This window comes from Podarcis liolepis, assembly GCF_965112155.1.
Source record: "Podarcis liolepis genome assembly, chromosome: 11".
NCBI classification, from domain to species: Eukaryota; Metazoa; Chordata; class Lepidosauria; order Squamata; family Lacertidae; genus Podarcis; species Podarcis liolepis.
Window position 1 is genome coordinate 64337723 of NC_139565.1, and position 14027 is coordinate 64351749.

Sequence of the window (14027 nt, forward strand, 5' to 3'; positions counted from 1 at the left end):
ATCCTACCAATGTATGTAACTCTTTACAATAGCTTTTCAACTAAATTATAAACTTTCCCCATTCTTCATTAAAGAGGTCCTTTTCCTGGTTTCTAATTCTGCCTGTAAGCTTTGCCATCTCCACGTCGTTCATCAGTTTTGTCTGCCCCTCTTCTTTGGTGGGAGTTGTAGACCCTTAGGATCATCCAGTCCAACCCCCTGCAAAACACAGTCATTCGCAGCCAAAGCAGCCTGGCTCCATCAGTGCCGGATTTCTGTATAAACTGAGCAAAATCCCTTATTTTGGCTGCTGGTCCCTTATTTTCGAGGCTGCTGGTCCCTTATTTTCAAATCTGTAAGTTGACAGCTATGGTCTCGGGGCGCAGGTCAGGAGAAGGCGCCCAGTCCCCCGTCCGGGCTCCCCTCTAGCTACCCAGCCAGTTGGGTAGGCAGCGCAGCGTTGCGCAGCGCAACGCGCCCGGAGAGGAGCCGCCGCTCGCCCCGCGGGGACTGGCCGTCCCTCCTCCGCCAGACACGCCGCCTTCGCCCGCCCGGATTGGCCGTGCCGGCGGCGGCAGCGCGGGGCGGGACGGCGCGGGCGAGCGAGCGAGCGAGCCAGCCGGAGGCAGCCGAGCCGAGACACCGGCACCCTCCGCCGGCCGGCCGGAGGCAGCAGAGCGCGGGCAGCCGCGGCCAACATGCGCGCCTAGCAGCCCCGGGACCGCGGAGGAGGACGAGGTAAGGCCCGCGGCGACGGGAACGGGATGGGCGCACGGCAGGGAAGCGGGAACCTCTCCAAACGCGCGTCGCATTCCCCGGCTGCGCTTTCTCCTCCCAGACAGCCATCCTTCCTTCCGCCCCCCCCTTCCCAAGGAAAAGCCCCCACTCCATCCTAAGGGAGGCCCCCAGTCTGAAAGTTATGTCCAAACGGCTCCCCCCCCCCCGGTCCGGAGGCAGAGACATTGCGAGCCGCCCCCTCCCGGGGAAAAACAACAACTTTCCTTTGCTTATTTACTGCCGCGTGTCCGCGCCAAGAGACGGGCTGACATCCTCCCGGAGACGCAGGACTTTTCAAGCCAGCCCCCCGTCCCGTCCCGGAGAGAGATGCCCCCTCCCGCAGCGCGCTCCTTCCCACCTCTCCCGACCCATAAAGAGCAAGGCAGACGCCTCTCCCCGTGGAAAAGGCATTTCTCCTCCCCCAAGCAACTAGCCTTTTATCTTGGACTTGTGTGGCCTGGAATGGAGTTTTCGGGTGATGGGAATCCCAAGCTGGCTGGACTTTGCGCCGTCCTGGCCAGCCAGACGCAGGGGAGAAGGCCAACTTCTTGCCTGGCAGGACGCGTAAACAGCTCTGCAGAAGCCGCAGCGTGGCGGGGGGGGGGAGAGACTCTCTCTCTCCCTCTCTCCTGCCCCCCCGTCCCTGGGAGTCCCTGCTCTGCACCCCGGAAAGGCCTTGGGGGTCTCTCCTGCCTGCCCTCTCCAACCTCCCTGGCAGCCGTCCTTGGAGACTAAACAGCCACTTTCTCCCCCATCTCTCCATCCCCCCCCCCAATTCTCCCGCTCAGCAGCTGCAGCTGGCAAGCCAACTTTTATTACTAGAGAGAAATAGGCAGCTCACTGCCCGTAAAATGCCAGGCAGGAGGAAGGGAGGGGGCGGGGGAGAGACGCAGCGGGAAGGGGGGAGCCTTTTTGCCAGCCAGCCAACTCTCTGGGTCCCTGGTGCGACTGTCAGAAGGAGGGGGGGGCAACTGAGCCCTAAAAACAAAAACACCACTTAGCACACAGTCCATGTCCTCCCCGCTTTCTGGAATTGGGAAATGCTTCGCCTTTTATTTATTGTGATGGGAACTGCAGAGGAAAAGGTAAACTCTGTGGACACAGTTGTTTAGAGATCTGCTGCTTTCCTTCCTTCGCTCAAGTACACAAACACTCGTAAATCTCTCCCAGAGGCTTCCAGGACTGTGACTATGTGTGCACACACGCCTGGAGTCATGGCTGCTGCGGGGACACGGCGTGGCCCCGATCTCGAGGCAGCTGCTTGCTTTGGAGGAAGGCTCAAGAGTAGATCAATGGGTTGTCTTTCGTTGACAGGCATCTTTGACTGTCCGCTGGCGGACCCACCACTCACTTCTGGAGAAGATCTGGGAGGGGGTGAGAGTTTTCTGGACGGTTCTTTGCAATTCCAGAGAGGTCACACTGCAGGGTTTCGGCTGGCAAAGAGGGTCTTTATAATGGACCCTGTGGGTTTTGTGCTAACAGGCCACAAGGCTACCTGGTGTCCGGCGATAAAGAGCCCTAATGGCCGGCAAGTGGGAGAAGAAGATGTCTGGAGTCTTGACCTAGGGAGTGTGTGTGTGGTCCAACCTTTGTGGGCTTTAGGCCTTGACCAAGAGTCACAAGGTGTTCATTTTGCTTGTCAATTCCAGGGTCGAAGAAACCAGGCGCCAAATGCAGCCCCCAGGGGTCTCTGTCTGGCCCTTGGGAGTTTCCTCCAGCTCCCCCCCCCCCCCCGGCCACCATCCTGAGCCACATCCCTCCCCAGGCCTGATCTGCTTATTTCAGCCTGTGTCTTTTATCTCCAAAATGGGAAGGTTTATGATCTCATATTCTGCAAGAGTTTTGGGGAAGGGAATTGAGTAATAATAATATTTATCATTTCTTTGTTTATTTATTACCTGTTCCACAAAATAAGTGTACATCGCTTGATTGTACAAAAGCAACAACCTCATAAAGAGGTTTAAAGTTAAAGGGACCCCTGACCATTAGGTCCAGTCGCGGACGACTCTGGGGTTGTGGTGCTCATCTCGCTTTATTGGCCAAAGGAGCCGGTGTACAGCTTCCGGGTCATGTGGCCAGCAGGACTAAGCCGCTTCTGGCGAACCAGAGCAGCACACGGAAACGCCGTTTACCTTCCCGCCGGAGCGGTACCTATTTATCTACTTGCACTTTGACGTGCTTTCGAACTGCTAGGTTGGCAGGAGCTGGGACCAAGCAACAGGAGCTCACCCCATTGTGGGGATTCGAACCGCTGACCTTCTGATCGGCAAGCCCTAGGCTCAGAGGTTTAGACCACAGCGCTACCCGCGTTTTGTAAAGAGGTATACAAAAAGATAAAAACATCAAGCAAAATTCATGGAAATGCTTAAAAACCTACAGAAAGTTAACATACCCAAGCAAATTAAAGCTCGCACCGACTTCCTGAGCTTCTGGGTAGGCGTGCTGAAGCAAGAATGGTTTTAGTAGGCAGTGAAGGTGCCTGCTTGATATCAGTAGGCAGGGAGTTCCAAAGGGCAATAATCATGTGCCCAAGATTTGCACCCACTGCTGTCTGGTCCAGGCAGAGTCTCTCTTTCCCTGTGGAAGGGCTGGGCTTTATTCCAGAAGAAGGAATGTCAGTAGAGAAGCAGATGCTGCAGAGGTCCTGGGAATGAATGAACCGCGCATAGTTAAACTATGGAACTCACTCCCGCAGGACTTTGGATGCCTTGAAAAGAGGATTAGACCAAGCCATGGAAGAGAGAGCTGTATTTTGAATGCTTCTGAATACAGTGGTACCTCGGGTTAAGTACTTAATTCGTTCTGGAGGTCTGTTCTTAACCTGAAACAGTTCTTAACCTCAGGTACCACTTTAGCTGTTCAGGGAAGTTTTTAATGTGTGATATTTTAGTGTATTTTTTGTTACTATGGAAGCCGTCCAGAGTGGCTGGGGAACAAATAAATTATTATTATTATTATTATTATTATTATTATTATTATTATTATTATAGCTAATGGGGCCCCCTGCTGCCACCGCGCTGCCGCTGTGCGATTTCTGTTCTCACCCTGAAGTAAAGTTCTTAACGCAAGGTACTATTTCTGGGTTAGCGGAGTCTGTAACTTGAAGCATATGTACCACTGTACAGTCAAACCTCGGTTGTTGAACATAATCCGTTCCAGAAGCCTGTTCGGCTTCTGAAATATTCGACAACCGAGGCAGTAATTCCGACTGGTTGCAGGATCTTCTTGCACTCAAGCAGAAGCCGCGTTGGACATTTGGCTTCCGAAAAATGTTTGAAAACCGGAGCATTTACTTCTGGGTTTTCAGCATTCGGGAGCCGCAAGGTTCCAAAACGGAGGCGTTCAGGATCTGAGGTTTGACTGTACCAGTTGCTGGAAACCGAGGGCTCTTTCATTCATGCCCTCATTGCATCCCAGAGGCATCTGGTCAGGCACTGTGAGAACAGGATGCTGGACTAAAGGAGCTCTTGGCCTGATCCTGCAGGCTGTTCTTATGTGCTTCTAAGAATTCCAAGAGAGGAGAATTCCTCCTCTTGTGTTGTGATTAAAGGCCTTTCCTCCTTGAAGGAGCCATTCAAAGTGCTGAGGCCTTTGCTTCACATGAGCATCAGGTATCACACACACACACACGTCTGTGTGCGCCTGTGGGTCTTTGTGGAGGCCTAGCCTTGCCAGGCTGCGAGGATGTTGGCATCGGGTGCCCCTCTCCTCTCTTGATCCAACCCCTTTGCACTGCAGGAAATTTTGCTAGTTGCCGTTGGATATGGAGCTCAGGAGGGGAGCATTTTCTTGCATAATGCTCCTTAAGCTTGTTTTGTGAGTCATCTGTGGCTATTCTGCTCCACAGCTCCCTCTCTGCATTGCACCTTGACTCTCTGCATGTGGTGTGGACAGAATGAAGTGTGGGCGTCTGGATCAGAGGGTGAAATTCATACCTGTAGCCTATGGGGGGCACTCCAAGATAGGGGTCCTCAAACTATGGTCCACGGGCCAGATCCGGCCCGCCAAGGTCCTGAACCTTGCCCGTCCGGCAATTGCAGAACCCACCGCTGTCTAATGGGTCTATGGCGAAAGGAAGTACGGCGTCCCGTTTGTGAGCACGACCTGTGCATCCGGCATCCATTGATGCCGCGAGTGGGTTGGTTGGTTGCGTGGGGGGGGCAGTGCGCATGCAAGAGGAGGGATGATGTGATCCTGTGCACGTGCAGCAAGCGGGACAGCGCTTTTGCGTTCTCTCTCTCTCTCTCTCTCTCTGGTCCGTGGCTGAGAGTTCCTTCGGCTGCACTGTGCGAGGTGAGCGACTCAGGTGAGGCAGCCGCGGGGAGGGGGGAGGGGGGCCGCCCCCCGCTTTGAGGCGGGACAGGGAAGTAGCCATTTCAGGGCTGGGAACCTCATTCCACTGCCCGGCAGAGCAGATGGGAGGAGATACTGACCATCTCGTTAGCCAAAAGCAGGCCCATACTTCTCATTGAAATACTTGTAAGTTTATGTTGATTAAAACCGTTCTTCATTTTAAATACAGTGGTATCTCTGGTTGCGAACGGGATCCATTCCAGAGGCCCGATCGCAACATGCAAACCTGCAACCTGAAGCACCGTATCTGCGCAGGTGTGTGGCGTGATTTGGTGCTTGTGCACATGCGCAAAGTGCGATTTAGCTCTTCTGCGCATGCGCGAGCGGCGAAACCTGGAAGTAACTCTTTCCGGTTCTTCCAGGTTTCCGTGAGATGCAACCTGAATAAACGTAACATAAAGCAAACGTAACATGAGGTATGACTGTATTGTATTGTTTTTCCTATTTTTTGTGCACCACAAATAAAATATGTGCATTGTGCATAGGAATTTGTTCATATTTTTTTCAAACTATAGTCCGGCCCCCAACAGTGTCTGAGGGACAGTGAGCTGGCCCCCTGTTTAAAAAGTTTGAGGATCCCTGCTCCAAGAAGAGGAAAGCATTCAGTTTACTCCTTTGTAACTTGTGGAATTGGTTGTGGCTGCAAAGTGTGCTGGGCAATAGAGCAGGCAGCTTTAGGATGGGATGAGTTTGCGGTGAAAGAGGCCTGGCAGCTGTTGCCAACCATGAAATCTCTCCCCTGGCCTCCAGGTGTTTTGGATCACAACTATTTAATAAGAAAATGCACAGCCAGAAGTGTCAGGGTTGGGAGAGGAGATCATCAGGCATTCCGGAAAAAAGAGTGACGAACTGGACAGACAAAAAACCAGTGACAAAACAAAGCAAAATACGGACACATACATAGGGGCCTGAGATCCACAGAAGGTGGCCTTAAATCCTATTCCCATTCTGGCTGGACCTTACTAGCAAAGTGTCCTATGTTGTTGCCCAAAGCCTGCTTGCTTCTCTTCAGGATTTATTCTTAGGAAGTCACTTTAGATTTTAATGTGTTCTATAGAGAAACATTACTAATAGTAGTAACACATTAAGTTTACTCCAAGGTGGTTGTGAACTTTGCAACCCCTTCAACCCTCCTCCACACCCCCCCCCCCACATTTTTCAGGGTAGCAGATTAAAAAAAGGTCTCTAGTTTTTGTTTGTTAAATAGTGGAGATGTTAAACAGTATCACCAACCCAGGCCGCCACAGGTAAACCTTAGGAAGAACTTGCTGAAGGTAATAGCTGTTTGGCTACGAAACGGACTCCTTGCGAAGGTGGTGGACTTTCCTTCATGGGAGATTCTTGAGCAGTGGTTGGATGGTGGCAGGAAGCTGGCGAGAGTGCCTTGGGAGAAGGCGGGCTGGAGTCTGACTCAGGAGAAGGGGGCAGAGGTCTGTGGGGACCTGTGCCAGCCAGGAGGCGAGAATCAGAGGCAAGAGAAGCTTCAGAGCTGGAGGAGGAGGAATCATAGAATCATAGAATCCTAGAGTTGGAAGAGACCACAAGGGCCATCGAGTCCAACCCCCTGCCAAGCAGGAAACACCATCAGAGCACTCCTGACATATGGTTGTCAAGCCTCTGCTTAAAGACCTCCAAAGTAGGAGACTCCACCACACTCCTTGGCAGCAAATTCCACTGTCGAACAGCTCTTACTGTCAGGAAGTTCTTCCTAATGTTTAGGTGGAATCTTCTTTCTTGTAGTTTGGATCCATTGCTCCGTGTCCGCTTCTCTGGAGCAGCAGAAAGCAACCTTTCTCCCTCCTCTATGTGACATCCTTTTATATATTTGAACATGGCTATCATATCACCCCTTAACCTCCTCTTCTCCAGGCAAAACATGCCCAGCTCCCTTAGCCGTTCCTCATAAGGCATCGTTTCCAGGCCTTTGACCATTTTGGTTGCCCTCCTCTGGACACATTCCAGTTTGTCAGTGTCCTTCTTGAATTGTGGTGCCCAGAACTGGACACAGTACTCCAGGTGAGGTCTGACCTGAGCAGAATACAATGGCACTATTACTTCCCTTGATCTAGATGCTATACTCCTATTGATGCAGCCCAGAATTGCATTGGCTTTTTTAGCTGCTGCGTCACACTGTTGGCTCATGTCAAGTTTGTGGTCAACCAAGACTCCTAGATCCTTTTCACATGTACTGCTCTCAAGCCAGGTGTCCCCCATCTTGTATTTGTGCCTCTCATTTTTTTTGCCCAAGTGCAATACTTTACATTTCTCCCCCTTAAAGTTCATCTTGTTTGTTTTGGCCCAAATCTCTAATCTGTCAAGGTCGTTTTGAAGTGTGATCCTTTCCTCTGGGGTGTTAGCCACCCCTCCCAGTTTGGTGTGATCTGCAAATTGATCAGGAAGAGGCAAGCCAGGCAAGTGAAGCGCTTCTCCACCCTCTCCTGCACCCCTGTCTCCCAGAACCAAGAGAGAGCTGAAGAGGGAAGAGCAGAGGAAGCTTTCATAAGGCAGGCGTAGTCTCTGGCTATGTGTGTCCAGACTGTCAGAGGAAGGTACATAAACTGGTGGAGGGGGAGTGGTCCCCAGTTCCTGCAACTGCACCATAGAGCGCAGACCTGGGAATAGGTACCTAGACCATAGGTAGGCAACCTAAGGCCCAGGGGCCAGATGTGGCCCAATCCCCTTCTAAATCCGGCCCGCAGATGGTCTGGGAAGCAGCATGTTTTTACATGAGTAGAATGTGTCCTTTTATTTAAAATGCACCTCTGGGTTATTTGTGGGGCACAGGAATCCATTCATTCCCCCCCCCCAAAAAAATATAGTCCAGCCCCCCACAAGGTCTAAGGGACAGTGGACCAGCCCCCTGCTGAAACAGTTTGCTAACCCCTGGCCTAGATGCTAGACTGGCGTGCCCAGCTCTCCAGAGCGGTAGAAGCAACTGTAAGTGTTATCTTTGACCATAAATCATTAATTGCATTCCTTTGGCTGAGAGGTGCCTTTGACAGATGTTCACCTGCCAGGGATGCTTTCGCTGTGATTCCTGCATCGTGCATGTGGGGTGGGCAACCTGACTCGCGAGGGTCCCTTCCAACTCTGCAATTCTGTGATTTGATGAGATTTGGGAGAGGGGCCAGCAGGGAGGTTTGGCAACAGCAGCAGGTAGCAAGAAAGGGAGAACTGGATTGAGGACGCGGAATCTGCCCTGGCGGACCTCCAATGGGGTCGTTGCTCTGGAGATGACCCAGACGTGTGTGACACCCCCCTTCCTGGCGGTGACCCTGCGTTACACCCACTCTTCCCACGCATGGGAAAGTCCGGGGTCGGGGCGGGAAGAAGGGATGGCGACGCACGTCGGTTAAGCAACTTTCTCTTTGCTGTAATAAAATCTTCTTGCTGTGGCAGCTGGAATGGGGGGGTGGCGGGGAGGGAGAGACAGAGGCCTTGGCTCCTTTGCCCTCTCTTATGAAGCATGAATGAATCAATGAATGAATGGAAGAGTGAGCCAGTGACTCAGCCCGCCACCCGTCCCCTCTAAGGCCGGGGAATATTGGAAGCCGCCCAAGTTTCCTCTCCCGCCGCTCTCGCCTTATCGGAAGCCTTGCCGCCTTGATTTACGGCTGATCTGCCCGCCTTCCCGGCTCCTTGTCCTTCAAGTGTCCCTGGGGGCATGTGGCAGCAAAGCAGTGCCCAAGGCGGTTCTTGCCAGGGAAAGGAGATGGAGAGGGGCTGTTGATGGATACAGCTGGTCAGACGGCTGTGCTTTGACTGTCAGAGGCAGCGATGCTTCTGAATATCCTTTGCTGGAAAATATAGGAGGGGAGAGATGCTCTTGTGCCGGGATCCTGAGTGCTGGTTTCCCACTGGGGTACCTGGGTGTCCACTGTGAGAACAGGGTGCTGGACCAGATGGGCCATTGGCCTGATCCTGCAGGCTCTGCTTATGAGCCCCAGACACTGCTGGCAGCAGCAGGAGGAAGCGTGTCGTCCTGAGCGCGTGGACTTTGGGGCTCCACCCTGTTGGAGCATATTTCCTCAGGGGTCAGCAAACTTTTTCAGCAGGGGGCTGGTCCACTGTCCCTTGGGGGCCCGCACTATATTCTGGGGGGGGGGGATGAACAAATTCCTATGCCCCCAAAATAACCCAGAGATGCATTTTAAATAAAAGTGCACATTCTACTCATGTAAAAACACGCTGATTCCCGGACCGTCCGTGGGCCGGATTTAGAAGGCAATTGGGCCGCATCCAGCCCCTGGGCCTTAGTTTGCCTACCCATGCTCTAGGGCAGCCTTTCTCAACCTGTGAGTCCCCAGATGTTGTTGAACTACAACTCCCATCACCCCTAGCTAGCAAGGCCAGAGCTCAGGGATGACGGGAGTTGTAGTCCAACAACATCTGGGGACCCACAGCTTGAGAACCGCTGCCATACGGGGATAAAGTGGTAGTACTTTGTGAGGCAGCATTGTGCAGTGGTCAGAGCAAGACTGCAGAGTTATGGGTTCGAATGTGCACTCAGCCGTGCAGCTTAGTGCGTAACCTTGAGCCAGTCAGTGTCCCTCAGCCTGGTTATTTTTATTCATTTTATTTATTAAATTTGTATACAGTGCCACCCTTCATCTGTAGATCTCAGGGTGGTTCACAACATAAAAATACAGTATAAAAACACAACATAATGAAAACAACAACAAACAATGAACCCCCCTCCCACAAACATCTGATCTGTTGCACGGGGTTCTTGTGATGGTGAAATGGCAGCAGCGGGGAGAACGACACATCCCACCTTGGACACCTTAAAAGAAAAGCGGAGTATAGATGCAGTAAAACAAATCCTGCCACCCCCCTTTTCCCAAGAGAAGACCTTCTTTGCCTTGGCTCTGGTTGACTGCAAGAAAGAATGAATATGATTCATCTGTAGGTGGCTCTAGTAAGTGAGCCAAACCGCAACATAGCATAAATTTCAGAATGCTTTGCAATCTTTTGGATTGTGTGTCCTCTCATCACAAGCTTGTCAGGTGGGCCCTATTTTCATTGGTGGGGAGTTCTGGCAGAGAAAGAGAGACAGGGGGCTCGGCTGGTCATTCAGTGAATTTGTGGCAATGTAGGACTCGAATATTGAACAAGCCATCTCTCACTTCTGTTTCTCTTCCATGAACTACAAGAAAATGCAACCTCACAGATGCAGCTGGGATCTCCAGCCGAGTTGGGAGGGGCGGGGGGGGGTTGTGGCTGGGAATCCTTTTCTTACTACAAATCATGAGGCGATTGATCTGTGTGATTAATTTTCCCCATGTTCCCTCTCAGTCTCTGCAGATTTCTGCAGGCTATTCGTGACTCGCCCATTCGCCTGCCAGCAAAGTCAGAGCCCTCTCCTCTTGGAGAGGCACCAAAGCCTGAGCATGAGAGCATGCATGGTGCCATGTGGCCTAGTGGTTAGTGCCCAGCTTGGACCAGGGAGGCCTGGGTTCAAAGCTCACTGAGTGATTGGGAGTCAATTGCTATCCCTTAGCCAAACCTATCTCACACTTTGAGGGATGATGAGTGGGGCACACCTGTTATTTGTTTATTTATTTGCTTGTTTATTTGCTTAATCAAATTTGTATACCGCTTGATTATAGGAAAAAACAACAACCCTCAAAGCAGCTCACAAAAAGATAAAACACTGAAATTATCACTAAGAATTTACAGCCCTGTTGTAAAACATACAGAAATCTAAAACCGGAATTAAGCAAATTAAATTTGTTTAAATAAATAAAATGGTATTAGTTTGTTTGTTTGTTGCATTTATATCCTGACTCTCCCCCCCCCCCAGGAGCTCAAGGCAGCCTACACAGTTCTCGCCTGCCTCATTTGATCTCCACAACAACCCTGTGAGGTGTTGCAAGATTTTATGTATAGGTTGGAGGGGGTTGCCCCTCCAGCAGATATCATGCACATGCAGCCCACTACCAAAATCAGCACAATCGCTTTTGTGACTTTTGTGGCTTGTCCCCACAAAACACTTCATCACAGTTTCTTCCTATCTATTCAAAGGGCCTTTGCTGCACGATACCAAATGTAAGAATTCACTGACCAATGTATTTATGTACTGGCTCACTGGGAAAACTTCAGAAACTCATCTAGACATGTGAGCTCAGCTACTCAGCAGCCCCTCTGCCTGAGTGATAATCCCTGGCATCCTGATACCTGAGTGCCAGACAGGTAGCCATTCCAGAAATAACAAACCCAGATGAAGACACAAAAGGGTGTGATAAACTTGGCTGGGAAAGAGGGAAATGTAAATATCTCTTTTGTTATACTTGATGGGTGTTTGGTGGAGGGCAAGGGGAACCATGGGGCAGGGTCCAGGATGCTCAGATTACTGCCACCAGACCTCCCCTTTCATGATGTAACCGTGATGCACGAGTGATGTAGTTTGGGGGGGTGTAACATGGGGATTAGCAGCTAATAAAAGTTGGGGTTCTCTTTTGTTCGGGGCTTCCATCTTGTTCCACCTGGTGGCAGGTGGGAGTCCTGTTGCGAGGGTCTTCAATAAAGACCAAGTCTACTGGCTGCTGTTTTGCTCTGGTATTCCTGGCTGGTCTCCTTGTTTTTTGTGCAAGGGAGCCCTCAGATTTCTCCTTTAAGAGAGGTTGGTTCGGCTGACAGGTCAGACTGACTGGCCCAAGGTCACTCCCAGTGAGCTACATGGCCGAGCCAGGATTTGTCCCCTGGTCTCTCCTGGGTCCTAGTCCCTTATTCTGACCACTACATGACTTCTTTCTCTTTGTATATTCCATTTTCGGATAGACATTTTCTGAATGTCCCTGGAGCCCTTGTTTGGCCAGGCAGCTAATAAGCCTGTGCTGAGATTAAGTGGGCTTTGTCTTTTTAAAAGAAACATCTTTGATTTAGCTACTGATTCCACAGAACAGCCAGACCTGCTCCTGGGATGCTTTGCCAAAGGGCTTTGTACATGTCGGTGGAAGGATCCTGCGCTTTGGAGGAACCGCTTGAGGTCTAAGCTTGGAGTCTTTTTTGTGGCTGCAACCCCTGAGGAAAGGCAGACGTTCTCTGGCCTTGCTCTGTTGACTCCCCTGGACTGCGGCCAACACCTTGACAGCTGTTATTTATGCCTCCAGGTTTTAAATGGTTGTAATCTCTTGTGGGAGGACAGGCGAAAGAAATGTCTAAAGGCATCCAGGCATCCGCTGCCTTCAGGGACTGCAAGACCTTGCAGCAATTCTTAATTTGCAAGAACGTTAAGGAAATTCAGCTGCCACCTGCCAGCTCTCCTGTCCTCTGTGGCTGGTCAGGTGTTACCTGTGTTTTCAGGGTTCCCTGAGCAAGGCCAAGATTTAGTGCCCCTCCAAATGGATCTCCTCAGTTATGGATCTTTGCCATTTTGCTCCCCTTCGGTTTGGCACCCTGTGCGGGGGAACTGCCCAAACTTGCCCTAAATCCAGCGCTGGTGTATGTCATAGAGCAGAGATGCTCAAAACGTGACCCATGGCCTCTAAGAACAGAGGAAGCAACTTCACAATGAATAATAGATCATACAATTGGAAGGGACCCCAAGGGCCATCTAGTCCAACCCCCGGCAATGAAGGAATCTTATGCCCAATGTGTGACTCGAATCCATGACCCAAGCAGGGGTCTACTCTACTGCAAGGGTGAGCAATGTCTAGGCAACACAATGACACATATGCAATGAACAATCTTTTATAGAATTCCTTCAAACCATAACAAGTCCAAAATGAAATCTTTAGTCTCAAAGTCTCTGAAAATCTTTAAATACACTATATCCGGAATCACTGTTCAGTGTTGGACATCAGATTTGCTGAATACACAAAGCTTCACAGCTTGTCTGTCATCGTACAAAGTCTGGTACCTCACTTCCTTTAAAGATTTTCAAAGACTTTGAGACTAAAGTTTTCATTTTGGACTTGTTTTCATATTGGACTTGCCTAGACATTGCCGACGTTCTCTTTGCAACAGAGGGGTTTGTTTGGTTACCTACTGCAGGGGTCAGCAAGGTTTACCTCACCTGGGCCAGCTCACTCCAGCAGAGATCCCTCTGTGGGCCAGATTGTGCGCACACGTGAGTGCGTGCTGTGATTTTTGGCGTCTGCGTATGCACAGACGCGATTTCTGGTGCCGCGGAAGCGAGTTCCCGCGCCATGCTGCACTGGTTTAGCGCAGCGCGCAGTGACTCACCGAGTGGGTGGCTCAGTTTGGGGGCAGCTCATGGGCCAGTTAAACGACCCACATGGACTGCTTGTGGCCCATGGGCCTTAGGTTGCCTACCCCTGCTCTACCCACTGAGCGATCCCAGCTTCCTACTCAGCCAGACCATTGACTGGCAGCGATTTCTAGAATCATAGAACCGTACAGCTAGAAGGGATTCCCTAGGCTCACCTGGCCAGACCCCCTGCAAAGAAAATGAAAATCGATTTACCTTTTGCTGTATTTAATTCAGAAGTGAAACCTGGATTGATTCTACAGTGTAGAACTCCAAAAGTTTTTAAAGCCACCAGCAATTTTCTGGTGGCCTGTGATAAAGTTTAAAGAACTGCTGTGATTGAGAAAGGTGACTTCTGGCCTCCCCTGCCTTAGGAGTCATAATCTTAAGAGGAGCCAGCTGGATCCGGCCAATGGCCCATCTGGTCCAGCATCCTGTTCTCACAGGGGCCAACCGGATGCCTGTAAACAGGATTTGATCACAACAGACCCCTCTCCCTCCTGCACTTTCTAGCATTGCTGCCTCCGACTGTAGAGGGCAGAGCACAGCCATCCTGGCTATATACATAAACTGGTGGTACCTCGGGTTACAGATGCTTCCGGTTACAGACTCTGCTAACCTAGAAATAGTACCTCGGGTTAAGAACTTTGCTTCAGGATGAGACCAGAAATCGTGCAGCGGTGGCGCGGTGGCAGCAGGAGGCCCC

At 51.0% G+C, this 14027-nt stretch overlaps 1 protein-coding gene across 2 annotated transcripts in view; it reads left to right on the plus strand.

The window, feature by feature from the left end:
* The first annotated feature begins 561 nt into the window (after positions 1–561).
* The window catches only part of IL11RA (interleukin 11 receptor subunit alpha), a 150677-nt gene continuing 137211 nt past the window's right edge, over positions 562–14027 (plus strand). The window contains exon 1 of one of the 2 annotated variants that reach the window (XR_014517257.1): positions 562–717. The gene's annotated coding sequence lies outside the window, so the exon portion shown is untranslated. The remainder of the gene's footprint in view (positions 718–14027) is intronic. The other variant, XM_083466157.1, reaches the window with a different exon arrangement.